General features: G+C 35.1%; 1 long non-coding RNA gene across 1 annotated transcript; it reads left to right on the top strand.

Annotated features, from left to right (window-relative positions):
* Positions 1-4,919: 4,919 nt before the first annotated feature.
* On the top strand, positions 4,920-6,030 carry LOC129758165 (uncharacterized). The gene is made up of 2 exons (XR_008739912.1): positions 4,920-5,057; positions 5,473-6,030. It is a non-coding gene; the product is annotated as an uncharacterized LOC129758165 (long non-coding RNA).
* Positions 6,031-11,735: the final 5,705 nt, after the last annotated feature.

Below are 11,735 nucleotides of genomic sequence, written 5' to 3'. Positions count from 1 at the left end.
ACACTTATCATAGTATAGGAGGAATGAAACATGATAAATCTCACTCGCTCCAAGTCAAAATTATTTATTAGCTTACCAGAAGGTCACATGCCAAATTTCAGGAAGATCTGAGCGTAGGGAAGGGTTGCTTGAGTCTCAAACGTGAATAAAATTTTAAGGTATTTTGCCCGGGAGGAACGAAAAATACTGGTTTTTCAATAACTTTTTTCGTCACAAGTCGATTGTTTTTTATGGTTAATTTTCTAAAAGCCTAAGTTGAGACAAATATTTCACAAAAAAAAATAAAGAAAAAAAAAATTACTCCATCTACTCCAAACCTAAGACAACTGTAGTCTGGATTGAAATAATCTGTTGAATCTTTTGAATATAGTATTGCCAATTGCATGAATTTTAACATTATTGCGAGAATCTTGTTTGACAGATAAAAATTCCGCACTCACTTATACCATCACATTGTTTATATAACTAATCATGTGCCAACAGTTTGAAAAAGAGTATAAAACAAAAAGACCAACAATCAGCTGCTTCAAATTATTTCTACTAAAAAATCAACATTCATACGCACCAACAAAGTGCGCTGATTGCACCTATTTAAACCGCCGTCCAAATAATTTGCGCGCAGTAAAATCTGCTCACTGACTCATACATAGACAATGACATATGTATATCGATATGCTTTACATCTTAAGATGAAATTGAATTTAAAATAACTGCGACTTGCGTTTCTAATGTAAAAAGTAGACGATTTCTTAATTTTAGCTATTTTTTTTTATTAATTCTAAAAACGGCCGAATAATGTATGATTTGTTTGTTCCACTAACTATTCTAGTACCAGAATGTACAGAATACATTCTGTTTTCTATTCGTTTCTTTTCATACACCGATCAATTTCCTTACTAAACTCCTGAGGTAGCAAAGGTTTTTCTGGTTACAAAACCTCTAAGGGACCATTCAAATATTATGTAACGCTTTTAGCGGGGGGGGAGGTGGTGTAGCAGGTTGTTACGCTGTGTGGATTTTGCTTAGAAATATTTGGATGAATGTGTTACGTAGGGGGGAGGGGGTTGAAAATGCTCGAAAATTGTGTTACGTAATATTTGAACGGCCCTTAACTCACTATTTATAGTGTCGAAGAACATCCTGCCCTAGAAGATTGTCAAAAAAATTCTACACTGAAAGAACTCTTCACATGAACGCTACGTGAAAATGTACATGGATTTTTGCCACCATGAAAATCACGTGGAACCTACGTGAATTACAGGTAGCAAACAACTTTCATATGAGTTGTATGTGAAAAAAACGTAGATAGAATGTGAAAAGGGATTCGTTCTGCTACGTGCGATTCACGTAGATTTCATTAAAATATGAACGTTATGAGTTCTTTTCGGATCTTATAAATAAAAAATATCTTGATGTTGCAGGACATTTATTATTTCCAATAGTAAATACACTTTTCATGTTCACTTAAAATTCGCACTTCAATTATTATTTTTAACAATACTTGCACTTCACTTATTATTGAACTTCACTTACCTATATAAAAAAAGTAAAAGTTGTCTGGCTGTCCTCCGAATTCCTAATTCTGTAAAAAATAGCAGGATATTTAAATGACGAATACAAAAACAAATGTTCACTACTTACGTTAATTCAGCATCTCCATCACGTACAATTTCTCTGTTTGCTAGCACCAACCGTTGGATCCGCGCCATATTGGATACTGAATTCTTTCACATAGATTATACGTGAATAAGTTATTCAGAGCTACGTGAACATCATATAGAATGCACCAAATCCCTTTGTGAATTTCACGTACGGACCAAGTGATTTTGTAATAGTGTTTAAGTGATTCATGTAAATCAAGCAAAAATTCACGGAATAAGCGCCTACGTGAAAATCCAGGTGCCGCCGCCCGTGGCGTAGAGGACAGCCTTCAAATCTTCTAAGCCAGGGGGTGTGAGATCGAATCCCGGTCACGGCATACATAGTACACTTTCGGTGGGTTGGTGGTTTTAGCATTTGTAAGATGCTAGCCATCATATCCTCGAAAGATGTACGCTTAGAGTTAAGAAAAAAGGAATCTCTTCAAGGAAACATCATGTTTCATTGAGATCCTGTATATGTTTGTGTTCGTTTTTATAAAAAAAAAAAAAAAAAAAAAAAAAAAAAAAAAAAAAAAAAAAAAAAAAAAAAAAAAAAATTAACGTTTTCTTTTCGGCTGAGTGTACAAAAGCTTCCCGTGTTTAGTTATACACGTAAAATAATTTTCACTTAAAAAGTAAGTGACTTATGTAGTAAATTCTCGCCATACGTAATTTCATTTGAATTTTAAGTGATGGGTCAAGTGAATTCACTTAAGTGACCGGTCAAGTGAATTACACTATGACGTTCGAGTGAAATTTATCTGATTTTCTAGTAAGTTTCAAGTTAATTATCTCTCGCGTTTTTAAATAAAAGAACATTTATAGAAAACCACTTCGATTTCAAATACTTACATTACGCTTTTGCCATAAATTTATTGATTGGAAAATGCCATCGTAATCCCAAGGCAGATCGGTTACTGCGGATAGTGCGACTTCTAAATCATCCCTGCTGCAAACCAGAAAATCTGTCCAGTCCAACCCACAAGCTGAAACATGATAACACCTTTAAATAACTTTTTCTTTCATCACGTTGAACACAAACTACCGCCAAAATCGCGTAGTAAAGAATTGGGAAAATCCAAATCCAGCATAAGCTTTAAACGCTGCTCTTTAGAATTTACCATTTTGAACTCTGAAAATAAACACAATTACAACCCGACATTCACTTGAAATTCAAGTGATGGGGAAGTGAATATTTTTTCTCACTTCAAATTCAAGTGACGACTGAAGTGAATGTTGATGAATGCACTTGAAATTTAAGTGACTGCCAAGTGAAATGTATATGTCGCACTTGAATGGAAGAAAATCACTGGATCCTTGTTTTTAAGTGAAAAATCATGTGTATTTTAAGAGTGAATTGGAGTTGGACATCAGAAAAACAATAGGGAAAAATGGGGATACTTGATCCCCTTTTCTTACTTTTATCATATCTTTTTGGAAAAATTTAGCAATTCGCCGTCTTTTGCCTTTTCTGACAGCGTGTAATTTCAGGTTTCTATGCTCTTAAACTTGGAACTTGAAACTTGAACCCGTAGATGAACTAGAAGCATTTTCGTGGGAGTAAGAGGAGAATTGATCCTTTATTCCGGGGGCCCTAATCCTTGGAAATTGTAAAACAAAATTTCAAAATAGAATGTCAATTGACTATTCTGGTCATGGTTTTACTCATTTCACAATTTATAATGTTAGAAGATGTTAGAAAATTCCAAAACTATGTCTAAACTCTAGCGGCATTGCATACTTAAAGGCGCGATTTTCTAAATTTAAAAAAAAAATCAATGTTCTTAGCCCTTTTCGCCAGTCAATTATTGGATAAATATTAGCAATCTCGCAATCAGCAAATAAAACTATCTATTTAGAAGTTAAAAAACCTTTTTGAACTCTAGGGATCAGTTGAACCCATAATGAACATTTAAAAAAACTTTATCTGAAAACTGTTGAGAGTTTACCAATGTTTTAATCAGGCTGGAACAAATATCAATTTCTTTTGTAATTTTTTCATTTCATGTCATGGGTTTGATAAGGAAAATGATAAAAAAGATCTTCAATCCGCATTTTGTGAAATTCTTCAATAACTCAAAAAAATATTTTGTTTAAATTTGTTGAGCTTATAGCATAATTGTTTTGCTCCGTTTGGCACATTTTTCTAGAACATCATTTATCCTTGTAAGGCATTTCAATTTCCCCAGGGATCAACTATCCTCATTCTCATCCTCATTCAGTATTAGTTTAAAAGGGATTTAAAAACACGTAAACCCTAAATGTATGAATTTCTTGCAAGTTCGCTTGATGTGGAAGAGGTTGCTCTAGATGAAATGAAGAAGGACCAATGTCAAGGACATAAGAACATCTGAATTGTTGATTCCATTTACAATCATGGTTTTTTTTTCAAGTTTTCTCGCATAAATTTAAAAGTTATGTGACCTATATTTGCATCTTTAAAATATACAAAAAGCTAATCTACTATACAGACAAGCTTTCTAATGAGTGGGAAGAAAATGCTTGAAGTGTGTAATCGTATGCAAAAAAAAACTAGAACCTAATGTAAACAACCTTCGAACGCAAGCTTAAACTTCCGCGCGACACTTTTTGCGGAACCAGCCTACGGAAGAAACGTGGTCGATCCGGAAGACCTTCTACCTACGAGATGAGCCCTCGATTGATTGTTTTACAACATGCGTAAATCGGAGAAGCTCAGTCGCATCAGACTAATCCGAAGATAGATCACCAGATAATGGCCAATTTGAAACTATCATGTTTTTGAATATATTTTTGGCGTGGTATGGGATGGTTGCCGATTCGTTTCTACCAAAAGGGCATCGTCATCATCGCATGGGCTCTTGCTGATGATTTTGGTAATTTTTCACGACGTCAATTGGCAGCGCGAGGCGCATTGATTTGCATACCATCATCACACATGCGGCCGGCAGCAGCAGCTGTCCGAATCATGTTGCATATTTTATGCTGACATTTTTTTTACACTTTTCTCAGGAAAGTGTTGGCGTTGATAATAATGCGATCGATCGATCGATTCAACTTTAGGAAGGCGACGATGATGACGCATTCTCGATATTGATGCTGGAGCATCAGCAACAACGGCAGCATCATTATGAAGTGTTTTGCTCTTGCCTGGGCTCGGAGAGGAGAAATTTTGTTTTCACGGCCAACAACATTTTTTGTCCTACGATGTAGTTTGTGTTTTTTTTTTTCGTTGATGGATTCAAGAGATGCATCTATTCCGGTGACTCGTTCTTATGCTGCTGAAGTAGGTAGTGGTTGAACTTTTTCGGTAAGGTATATAAACCCTATCATAAAGTAGGATCTTCATCAGTCGTGGAAATTTCCTCGTTCCAACTAAGCGTTCTTTCGGAAACCAAATAAACAAACAAAACAATCAACATGAAGTTCTTGGCTATGGTAGGTTGAGGGATGGAATACAGAAAAAAAATTTCAACAAAAATGTGTTTTGTGAATCCAAAAACGAACAACAGAAGTTGAAAATTCAAAAATTGGAAACATGTGCTGTGTTCTTGATAAAAGTGAAGAAGAGTTGAAAAAGGACATTTGTTATGATCATACGAAAAACCAATGATCAAAAACAATAGCTCCAGAGAATGAGAGTGTAAAAAATCAGTTGAAATTTCCATAAATTTAAGTGAACCAAAGAGTGATGAAAAATTCGGTTTTGAGTAACAAAAAACACAATTTGACTTTAAAGTTTCACAAATAATGATTCATAATATCAATGGAATCACATATTTGAAAAAAATATTCGGAATTCAGAGTTCAGATTCAGAATTTAATTTTTTGAAACTTTTGTTCGTTTCTCCAGACTTTGTGCATCATCGTGCTGGCTTTCGCCTTGGTGTCTGCTCTTCCGGCCAACCAGGACGAGGGCTTCCTGGGATCGCTGGATGCCGCCCAGGACACCGTCAACCCTCAGGATCCCTCCAGCATCTTGCTGAAGAAGAAATTGCTGCTCAAGAAGCTGCTGCTGTTCGGTTAGACGGTTTACCCTTGTCGAACCAATTACTTTGGACCCCTCTTTTTCTTCCTTCCCTTCACACACTGTATCTGAATTAGTTCAATTAAACTGCCCCGTAGAGAATTAGTAAATAGTCATAAGTCATCGTGCCTTCCCTTGGAATTTAGATCTATCTGTACAACGCACAAAGAGGCTTATTCTGATCGCAAAAAAACGTAATGGTACCTTCCTTATAATGGATGGGTAGGATTAATGAAAAAAACCTTTTCGGAGGAGCCCAACAATTCGTTGAGCCCAGCCGGTAAACTACCCTCTTGATGAACCAAAAAAAGAACCCCCAATTGACGTGTATACCAGTACTCAATAACAGAATAAATCGTATTTGCTTGGATAAATAGGAAATAATGTGTGTATGTTTTTTTTCCTCTCTCTCTCTCTCTCTCATTATACCTGACCATCCCTATCGGAAGTTTTTTTCCCCTACGAGCAAACCGAATTGGATTCTCTCAACCATCATGAGGCGTTTAAATTGAGCCAATTTTTTTTTCTGAAAAACTTACATAAATAAGTCCTTCGGAAATCGACCTTTTGAGAGATGATTCACAAGAAGCAGACTGTAGTTCGAAATAAAATCTGACTAAATATGGACACATTGAACATAACTTAAGAAATTGAATGAGGACGTTCTACAAAAGCTTCGAGCTATCCGATAATTTTCGTTGGGTAAAATAAAAAGAAAGAAGGATTCAGGCACCCTGATTTGAATATTTCCCACTGAAGCGGATGCGAATAATCGTATTCAATTAAACTGTTACAATTAATTATTCCTTATATTTTGATGATACGATAAGAGCGCATTTTGCAAACATTTTTGTTTACCCATTCCCCTCATAAAGATACAAATACGCACTGCAAAAATATCGGAAATTTTCTCGGAGTGTAAAAAGCAAAAACACTGAAACAAGATACGGCGAAGAAAAACGCATTATTTGAGTGGACTTCGTTTAGCGTGTGAAGAACCGTCAATCAAAAATAACACGAGGAAATTCGGAGACTTGGCAACATTGCTTGACCATTCGTGTTTCCGGTGAAAAAGAAAAAACACGCGACTCGAAGGTGCGCCATCGGTAGGGAAAAGCCGTCGTCGATTATACCCATTCTGGTCCCCGGAAAAGCAGGCATCGACAGGCTCGCTCCACCGATTGGCCGCCATCGGATTCTTCCGAGCAGAACGACTGCCGGAACGGGCGAAAAAACGTGGGCTACAAATTAGCCATCACTGCCTTTCTACTCATCATCATAATCCGTAAACATCCGGAGGCACATCCGGAAGCACGAGGGTGGCTCAGCGGATAGAAATCCGAGCAAACCGGAAAGGCTTGCTAAAGCTATCGGCCAACAAAGAAAATAGCCACAGACGCCCGGAAAATTGCCAGCCAAAAAGGAAACAACCATCAAAAGGGGTCGAGAGCGTGAGTACTTGCACTTTATCACCACACGTCTCATCCGGCGATTGACTTCCGGCGGAGAGAACCTCCGAAGGAAAAGAACGGCAAAAGGGCCAAGGTGGTGGCCAAAACTGGCTAGAAACGACGGTGGAATCGTTCACAGGGCGAGTTGTCAGCTTCATCAGCAGGCAGTTGGCTGTACCAGTGGCAGCACAAGGGTGGCCACCAGCCACATATCATCTCCAGTTTCGTCCCCACTGCACCGGCAGTTGCATCATCGGTAAGCGGTCCTATTGGTGATCGTTCCGCTGCTTTAGCAGTGCAATTTAAGGCGGTTTCGCCAGCTTCACGTTTTCGAACCCATCGTCGATCGAATCAATTGGGACATCGGTCCCCGAGGTGCTCGCAATCCGTTGCGTCCGCAGCAGCATCAGTCGAGGTGATTGGTGTATCGAAGCAGCTCCAGCAGGAATTTTCTCACCACATCAGCATCAACGGTGGTTCTTCGGTTCGACCAACATCTTCGGGGCCCAGGTGCTACCGATCGGTTACCACGTCAACAGGATTTCTCATGCCGCACTGTCAACTGTGGCAACCGTGGCCTGTTCGGCCGCACAACATCAACGGAAGCGTAAACCGCGCTCAATCAAGTGGACAGCTAGCAACAACGACGGTGGTGCCCCGACGCATCAGCTCCAGCAGTAGAATCTGCTTTCCAGTTTGCACCATAGCATCAGCATTTGCGTTGGCCAGCGAACGTCATCAGCATCGCAGGCTGCTATCCATCAGTGGCATTGGCCACTTGGACAAAACGAAGACGACAGCAGATCCGAAACCAACACCGAAGGCGGCGAAGAAAAGTTTGCTCACATCAGGGCAGAGGATGAAGCCGAACCGTGGCCACACAGTGCGCTGCAGCGCCTTCACGGAGGATGCCGTAAGTGGACATTAAAATCTGATCGCAATATGTAATAGGGGAATGTGGGGTAAAATGTTGCAAAATTTATAAAGCAAACTAAAATTTAAAGTTTTTTGAGAATCATTTATTCGTAGCTTTGTCTACGGTCAGCCTTCATAATAAAACAAAATAAAAAATTTTGTTTACTTTACAGGAGACTTGATTCTTCACTAAAAAAGACTTGATCCTTAATTCAGGGTGCCTGACCCTAGGCAAAAATCAAGCTAAATCCAAAGATTAAAGGTCCGTTGACTATTTCTTGCCATATTAGTTCTCATTTCACAGTTTGTAAGTATCAGACAAAAAGATTTTTAAATATTAGCCAACTATACTATAATAATTGCATGCTTTAAGGCGCAATTGTCTTGTTTTTAGATAATTACAGTATTTGGATAAGTAGTAATTGAACAAATATAAGTAACTTCGTGATAACCAATGATCACGATCCATTCAGAAGAAAAACATATCTTTTTGGACTCTAGGGATCAATTAAACCCGCACTTATGTTTCGAAATAAAATGTCTTTAAAAAAAATTGTTAGTTTTGATAATATGGCATTATGAAGACCATATTACATTTTACGATTGAAATAAATACTTTTATAATAATTTTTCAATTTTAATTTTTCATTCTAAAGTGATAAAAAAAATCTACAAATCACATTTTGTTAATTTTTTTCAAAAAACTTGAACATTTGATATTTGTAAGACATTTCGGTTTCTAGATACAGCGAAGGAATCTATTTAGTATCCCCAGAGATCAAGTTTCCTCATTCTCCTTTACATTACAAGGTGAAAATTGATTTTTTTTTTGGTAAATGGTTTTAAAACACATAAAACGTCGAGATCCGATGTGAATCTAAAAATTCAAAAATTGAAAATTCATTTAAAGCATCCTTAAATAAACGTTTCATTAGAATATTCCATTTAATTTTCTCCAAACTGCTTCCAAAATCTTAAAAAAAATATCATAAAACACAAGATTATTTTTTGCAATTATTTAAAAAAAATAAAAAAATAAAACGAAAGTTACAAAATCCAAGAGAACAAAAATAAACATCATAAAAATGTTGGAAAAAAGCAATACACAAAAACAGAGAGAATGATAAAACGAACGAAATGAACAATGAAAAAAATGAAAAATCGAAAACCAGGGGCAAAAATCACTTAAATGACATAAGATAAATGACGCATACGACATATAAAGAAAAACAAAAGTGACAAAGATAACAGAAATGGCCAAATATTTGTGTTTTTATAAACAATTTTAATTTAGATTTCGTTTCGCCATTTTCATTAAAGATAATTTTTTTTACTTTTGATAAAAACGAATGATTATTATTGAGTTAATTTTATATATTTTTATACTTTTGCCATTTTTATCATTTATGTCATCTTTGTCATTTTCGTCATTTTTGTCATTTTTGTCATTTTTGTCATTTTTGTCATTTTTGTCATTTTTGTCATTTTTGTCATTTTTGTCATTTTTGTCATTTTTGTCATTTTTGTCATTTTTGTCATTTTTGTCATTTTTGTCATTTTTGTCATTTTTGTCATTTTTGTCATTTTTGTCATTTTTGTCATTTTTGTCATTTTTGTCATTTTTGTCATTTTTGTCATTTTTGTCATTTTTGTCATTTTTGTCATTTTTGTCATTTTTGTCATTTTTGTCATTTTTGTCATTTTTGTCATTTTTGTCATTTTTGTCATTTTTGTCATTTTTGTCATTTTTGTCATTTTTGTCATTTTTGTCATTTTTGTCATTTTTGTCATTTTTGTCATTTTTGTCATTTTTGTCATTTTTGTCATTTTTGTCACTTTTGTAATTTTTGTCATTTTTGTCATTTTTGTCATTTTTGTCATTTTTGTCACTTTTGTAATTTTTGTCATTTTTGTCATTTTTGTCATTTTTGTCATTTTTGTCATTTTTGTCATTTTTGTCATTTTTGTCATTTTTGTCATTTTTGTCATTTTTGTCATTTTTGTCATTTTTGTTTATTTTGTCATTTTTGTCATTTTTGTCATTTTTGTCATTTTTGTCATTTTTGTCATTTTTGTCATTTTTGTCACTTTTGTCATTTTTGTCATTTTTGTCATTTTTGTCATTTTTGTCATTTTTGTCATTTTTGTCATTTTTGTCATTTCTGTCATTTTTGTCATTTTTGTCATTTTTGTCATTTTTGTCATTTTTGTCATTTTTGTCATTTTTGTCATTTTTGTCATTTTTGTCATTTTTGTCATTTTTGTCATTTTTGTCATTTTTGTCATTTTTGTCCTTTTTGTCCTTTTTGTCATTTTTGTCATTTTTTTTATTTTTGTCATTTTTGTCATTTTTGTCATTTTTGTCATTTTTGTCATTTTTGTCATTTTTGTCATTTTTGTCATTTTTTGTCGTTCTTCTTTTTTTTTCATTTATGTCAGTTTCGTTATTTTTATCATTTTTGTCAATTTTGTCATTTTATTCAATTTTTTCATTTTATTCAATTTTGTCATTTTTGTTATTTTTGTCATTTTTTGTCTTTTTTTTTGTAATTATTGTAATTTTTGTCATATTTGTTATTTTTGTTAGTTTCTTTTTTTTTCTTAAATTTTATCGTTTTTGTTTATTTTGAGTCATTTTTATCATGTATGTAATTTTTGGTCGTTTTTTTTTTATTTAACATGAGCATCATGGGTGCTATCCCAATGCCAAGACAGCTAACAACTCGAATTTGGGCAATATATAAAGCCTCTTTTAAGCACTCCCTTTTTAAGAATGTTCGAAGCAGTCCTTCCTTAAAATTTTACTTTCACAACCCTCTAAAAAGAACCGTTTTCTCAAATCAAGAGAAAGTAACGCAATTCTATCAGTACGAAAGCTTGATGGACTCAGTAAATGTAGTTTTACCATTTTGAATCGATCATACCCATTGCCGTTAAAGCGGTATTGTCCATACCCAGACGTTCTGAGTCCTATTGAAATGATGAAACTGTCCTAAACGAACGACAATCACTAGCAGAAAGCAAGCACGCATTCGTGCCTCGAAAACTGGGCCAAGTGGCACGCACGCACTCGTGTCACTTTTAGTATGGCACAAGAAAAAAGTGAAGAAACCTAATCTAAGATCGAAAGGCAATGGCAATCGTAAAATGTGGCCACCGGTTTAGTTAGTCCCAATAAAGTGAGAAGGGGGAATCCCGCAGAGAGTTCTGTAAAATTGATCCAAATTTTTGATTCATTCGGTTTTGGTTATTTTTAATTAGGTAGGACCTTAGTTAGCTTGAGATAAAAACATTTTATCAATAACAAGATAATGAAATTTTTTTTAAATAACCAATTGAATGATAAAGGTTGCAATTTTTTTTCAAGAATTGTAAATTAAGATTGTAGTTGTTATTTTCTGCAAAATTAAATATGGATGTCATCATTATTAGATATGTACTGTTAAGAAAAATCTCTGAAAATATGTTAAGAGGATGATGCAAAAAAAAATCAAACTGAACCGTCATTCAAGCTGCGAAAATCATTCTTATGGTACATACCCAACACCACAAGATCTGAGCAAAAACCATTGCGATGACCTAGCCCAACGTAAAATCTCTTTGTGCCCCTTGAAGCATTCCTGCGCGGATGACTGAAATTAATACCTTTCTACTCAGCAAAAGGTTGATGATCATTATTGCCCATTCCCCCACTTGTGTAGGGGCAACGATTCCGAAACTGGT

The sequence above is a fragment of the Uranotaenia lowii genome, chromosome 3, assembly GCF_029784155.1.
Source record: "Uranotaenia lowii strain MFRU-FL chromosome 3, ASM2978415v1, whole genome shotgun sequence".
NCBI lineage: Eukaryota > Metazoa > Arthropoda > Insecta > Diptera > Culicidae > Uranotaenia > Uranotaenia lowii.
Note: the sequence above shows the minus strand (reverse complement) of the source record. Positions and strands in the feature narration are given on the sequence as shown.